Raw genomic sequence first — 5893 nt, 5'->3', positions numbered from 1 at the left:
CTTTTTGTTATGGTCCACATAATGTTATGTGGACCATGGTCCATACAATAATTTGCCATTGAAAATAGTATATACGGAGTATATTATTTTGCTAGATTTTTAAGGGAGAAAAAAAAACCGTAAGTAAATGCCATTTAGAAATAACGCATCTGGCGTTATTACTCATACGGTTTCGACAAAACCGAAGAGGAAAAATTGGGTGGCCGAACACGCCGCCGCTCTCAGTGACCACCGTCCTCGCAACGCTGTCGGACGCCGCAGTAGTGTACCGCCGGCCTATCCACCACACCGGCTCGCAGGATGTTCACGCAGCCGGAGAGAGAGAGAGAGAGAGAGAGAGAGAGAGAGAGCGGAGAGCGGAGAGGAAGAGAGACATCACTGGCCGGAGCCAGCACCACCGCACATAACCGTGCTTCACACTGCAACCCTCTGCCGGAGTGTCGCGCCTCCGCCTTCTGCCGGAACGATCGCGAGTCAACTTCTACCGGATGATCACACAACGCCGTCATAGCCATTGCCATATGCAACCGGCGTAGAGAAGATGCCGCCGCATCCGTCCATCAGATAGAGGCCAGCCAAGAAGCCACAATCGCCGATCGGAGAAAAGAGTGGTGACAGGTTCCGGCCAAAGGGAACATGTATTAATGATTTTCGATAAAAAAAAAACGAAAGAAAAACACCGCAGAGCCAGAGACACCACCGCCCTCTACCGGAGGACCGCGCCGCCGGAACGCCGATCGGACAGAGCTCCTGCCGTCGGAAGGCAGATTGGTATGAAACCAATCTTTATTTATGATTTGATTTTGGTTTCTGATCTGGGTGAATTCTTGTCCATGAATCCGGATATAGGGTTATTGTTTTCTGGGTTTGATATTTGGTCTTCAGAACAAAAAAAAAAATTGTTCGAAAATTTTTGTGTTTTTCTTTCAGGCAGCGAAAAAAAATCCATTCTTGGAATAAAAGATTATATATATATATATATATATATATATATATATATATATATATATATATATATATATTTATATATATATATATATATATGTATGTATGAAAACATGATGTATATAATGAATACAAATATGCAATTATAGGCATCATCTAATAAGGCTTAGAAAACTCATAAAGTACGGTTCACCGGGATTGAGCGGCTGATAACGGTGTTGTAATGTTGTTTGTGCCTGTTGGCCATTAGCTCCTAACCCGTGAACTTGCAAACAATAGAATGGACATGAAATTGATAGTGTAGTGAACAGAGAAAACCAGAGAGAGAAGAAAGGAGAGAGTCTTTCATTAACCAACCAAAAGTCACACCACACTTCATGTTAACAACCCATGTATATATAATGTATATATATACAAAGGTAATAATGATACAATAATGATAAAGCCGTTACATCTGTTACACACAATAATGTCCACTAAATATATATTTATAACAACATTAAATAATTAAATAAACTACACAAATAAATTACAATTACATCATACGTATGTAAAAGAAATGAACAAATACCAATTATCGATTTGCTTGTTTCCCCATTCTCAACTGTAAAATTACAATTATTAATACCTGAGCATTGTAACACATCGGCCATAATGTTCTCCTGAACTTCAACTGAATTACAAATGGCACTTCCTGCATATATACACATACACATGAACTCTCAATAATTAGTCATTCAAATTGTAGCATTTAAATTAAAAAAATGATAATATTATATACAATAATATATATATATATATATATATATATATATATATATAAAAGACAATAATAGTCTCTGTATGTAAAAAGAAATTAAATTAAATAATTGACATACAAAAATTACCTATGAAATTGATACATAAATACTTTTTTTTTCTTGAAGGGAAAAAAAAAATTAAAACTACAAATGTAAAGAGAAAACAAATTTTTATGATAAATAATAGTAAGATCAATATTTAGAACTTCACACGTAAATAATAAATAAATTTATTTTATTTACCTATAAAAAAATTTTGAATTATAGTCACTATTATTATTAACAGGAACAAATCTAGAAAATGCAGACCTAAAAACTCCGACAAATAATTGTCCATAAAAATTTAACCGATGCACACCACGATATTCATAATGAACATCAGAACTCGCTTGGTCATCACAATTTTCTAAATCAATTAAATATATGGGACATTTAATCATTAAGTATGTAATCAAACGATATAATTAAAATAAAATTAGTAACTTATAAACTTTTCAGAAAAATTGCATAATTAAATTAAAAATACAATATGTTAAAACTACCAAAATAAAAATAATAGGCCAATACTTATGGTCACCATTATCTATATCAATTAAGCATAAATAACATTTCATTACTAATTATGTACTTAACTAACATAGTTAAAATGAAATTATTAATTCATAAACATTTTATAAAAATAGTTAAATTAAATTAACAATGCAATGTCTTAAAATAAACAAATAACAACTTAAAGCCCAACAATTATATTATAGTCCAAAAAACAACAGCCCAACAAAAGCAGATCTTTGACCCAAACCCGACCCACAATACCCGACCCATTCTACCCAAACCGCGTCCCCAACCCTCTTACAAGATAAACAAAACAAATCCACCCACCGTCTTCTCTTAGATCACCGACAATACATCCGCCCTAAACACTCAGCCATCTCTCTACAATTAGACCACAGCTCCGCCGTGGCCCTCTGCTACCCGCCAGAAATGAAGAAAAATTTCACTCACCTCGCCGAACACAAAATTCTGCCCTCCGCCCTCAAACCTCACAGCTCATTTCACTCACATCTTCGACGAAAACCCTATGAGCTCAAATCTCCGCACTCTATCTACAATCCTACAAACACACAGCCTCAACTACAAAAATATCAGTTTATTTCACTCAGTTCTCCAACCACAATCCTCAGCCCTAAAACATCCCCCATCTATCTAAACATCTACAAGCACACACTCTGACAGCCACAAATTACACCTCATTTCATTGCGATTCACGGATTACAAGCACAAACACAAAACCCCTTCAACGCCAAATTCACTCTCAGGGAAATTAAAGAAGCAGTTTGGACCATCTACAACCTCAACCGAAGAAACGACAGAAAATCCACAAAAACGTATGTCTAAAAACCCTTCCGACTTAAATTTTTTTTTCTTACATTTTTTATGATTATTCAACATGAAGGCTATAAATATTTATAAATTTGTATATATAAGCTTTAGAATGTATATATTTAATTTTTATCACAAATTTATGTATTTCATTATGCCTTAAACCTATTGTTAAAAAAAAAAATTATTTCCTATATTAATATGCATTCTTAGGGTTTCAGATTCCCTGGACTTTTGTAAAGCTATAGAGACTATAGTTAGATTTTTTTCGACTATTTTAATACATAGAATATTTCCTTTTTTGACTGAAAAAATTTATAGCTAGCATATGCACAAAAAAAAAAAAAAAAAAAAAAAAAAAAAAAAAAAAAACGGAAACAGGTCTTAAAATTTGTACCTTTATCTAAGCTAGAATATTTCCTTTTTCCACATATCGTAGTTGATCCCGTCAATATCTTCATTCTTACTGCAATTATTCACTATGCAATCACATTAATGATAGATTCTTTGAAAATGAGTGGAGAATATAGATGTTTCTTTGTTATTCTTAAATGAGTTGTATATATATAGATATCAAATTGTAGAGGATTGAAAAGTCACTATCACACATTAGTTTTACAAAGTCAAAACTTACCATCAGCAATTAATGTTTGATAGAATGGCTATGTCCAAGTAGAAATATAGTATGTATTGGATTTTGTGTAACTTGGATTCTACTCAATTAAGTTGAGCTATTTTTAGAATTTTAAATAACAAAAAAATCATTTCAAAATCATATCAGATTTGTTTTTTTTTTTTCAACATCTGCACTCATATTTGCAGCCTCTATTGCAGTTTAGATCATCTCACAACCCTCCACCTTCATAACATTCCATTTCATATGAGAAATCCTCTTCCAATGTGGAATCATTCTCATGGCAGTAGCAGCCCTTAACTTTTAGAACCTTCAGGCTATTGCTGTAGATTAGAAGCCCCTACTTGAATTCTTTCTTGTATTTGCATACAATGTCCTTAGTGTTAGTATAAATATTATTTCATCTTATTATTATTGTATAATATATAGTCTTGTATTGTGTGGTAGACAATTAGATAGCTAGACTTGTTCTATTTGTCAGGGTTAGTTAGAGTCTGAATAGTGATATACTTTGTAATCTATCTTGATTCAGTTATCGAATGAAATTCATTCTCCAATCTGGTATCAGCCAGGGTATCGGTCATCTTTCTACCTCTACCGCGAAAAATTTCCCCCTCTTCACCGTACAATTGGAATGTCCACTAATTCATTCGAACGTACTATTTCCGCTGTTGGCTCTCCCTCCCCGGCCAGCGGTCCCTCTCTTGCCGACGCACACCATTATGTGACAATGAAGCTCACATCCCGCAATTTTATGTTCTGGCGCGTGCACCTGGTTTCCTTTCTCCGGGGTCAAGAACTTCTTGGCTACGTGGATGGGACTCTATCGCTGCTACTCCACCATCTGAGGACTCGTCGACGAGCATCACCACGGCGAGTGCCATTCCCAATCGGGAGTATCGCGCTTGGGTGAAGCAGGATCAATCGATCCTGTCACTCTTAATCTCATCCATGTCGAATGAGGTGTTGTACCTTGCCCTCGGATGGACCACCTCTGCGACGATCTGGGAATCCATCACTTCTGCTCTCGGTTCCTCCAGCCAAGCCCGCTGCCTTAATCTCCTCGGGCAGTTTCAGATGCTTCGACAGGGTAACTCCACGATTGCCGAGTACCTAGGGCGTGCGGGGGTGCTCGTCGAGTCTCTAATCCAGGCAGGCCGACCGCTTTCCCTCATGGAGCAACACATGTATCTCATCCGCGAGCTTCAACCGGAACTGAAGGCTCTCGCGGCGTCCTTCACCTCCGGGAATGCGGTGACACTGTCGCACCTGTCGGATTATCTACAGGCCCATGAATTCATCCTTGTGGATGATTATCCGACCAGAGACTCCACTGCCTCGCATTCGGTTTTCTTTGCAGGTCCCGGGCGTGGATCGTCTTCTGGTGACGGGCGGCAGTCGCAGTAGTCGGGACGTGGTGGCAGTCATCGCGGCGGACAAAACCGTGGTGGCCGTGGCGACCGCGGAGGCCCGAGATGTCAAATATGTCGTTCACACGGACACTCCGCCATGTACTGCTACAAGAGATACCAGCCGCAGCCCCCTCCCCAAGCCCACATGGCAGTTCCGGCAGATACTCCGACGGCCCCTGTGCAGACTCCGGCCGATGGGTGGTATCCGGACACCGATGCCACCGCGCACACCACTCCCGACGCGAATATGATGGGGCACTCGGAGGAGTATGGCGGTCTGGACGTGCTTCGTGTGGGTAATGGCGCAGGTTTGGTTATTTCGCGAGTTGGTCGTGCATCAATCCCATCTGTGTCAAAACCCCTGTGTTTAAATGATATATTACATGTCCCGTGTCTCTCGGTTCCATTACTTTCTGTGCATAAATTTGCGGTTGATAACAAAGTTTATTTTGACTTTCATGATTCCTGTTTTATTGTGAAGGATTCCACAACCAAAGCGGTCCTGCTTAGAGGTCCGGCTACAGGCGGGCTTTTCAAGCTTCCGGTGTCAAAGTCCAGTTTCGCATTCGTCAGTTCCCGGGCAACTCCTACCGTTTGGCAACAAAGGCTTGGTCACCCGCACAAATATGTTCTGAATAAAATCCTTCAAAGTTGCCCGGTCAATTCCAATAAAGTCGCGACCGTTGAGTCCTGCGCCTCGTGCCACCTTGGGAAATCATCGC

This window comes from Ipomoea nil, unplaced genomic scaffold (assembly GCF_001879475.1).
Source record: "Ipomoea nil cultivar Tokyo-kokei standard unplaced genomic scaffold, Asagao_1.1 scaffold3231, whole genome shotgun sequence".
Taxonomy (NCBI): domain Eukaryota; kingdom Viridiplantae; phylum Streptophyta; class Magnoliopsida; order Solanales; family Convolvulaceae; genus Ipomoea; species Ipomoea nil.
This window is presented reverse-complemented; position numbering follows the sequence as displayed.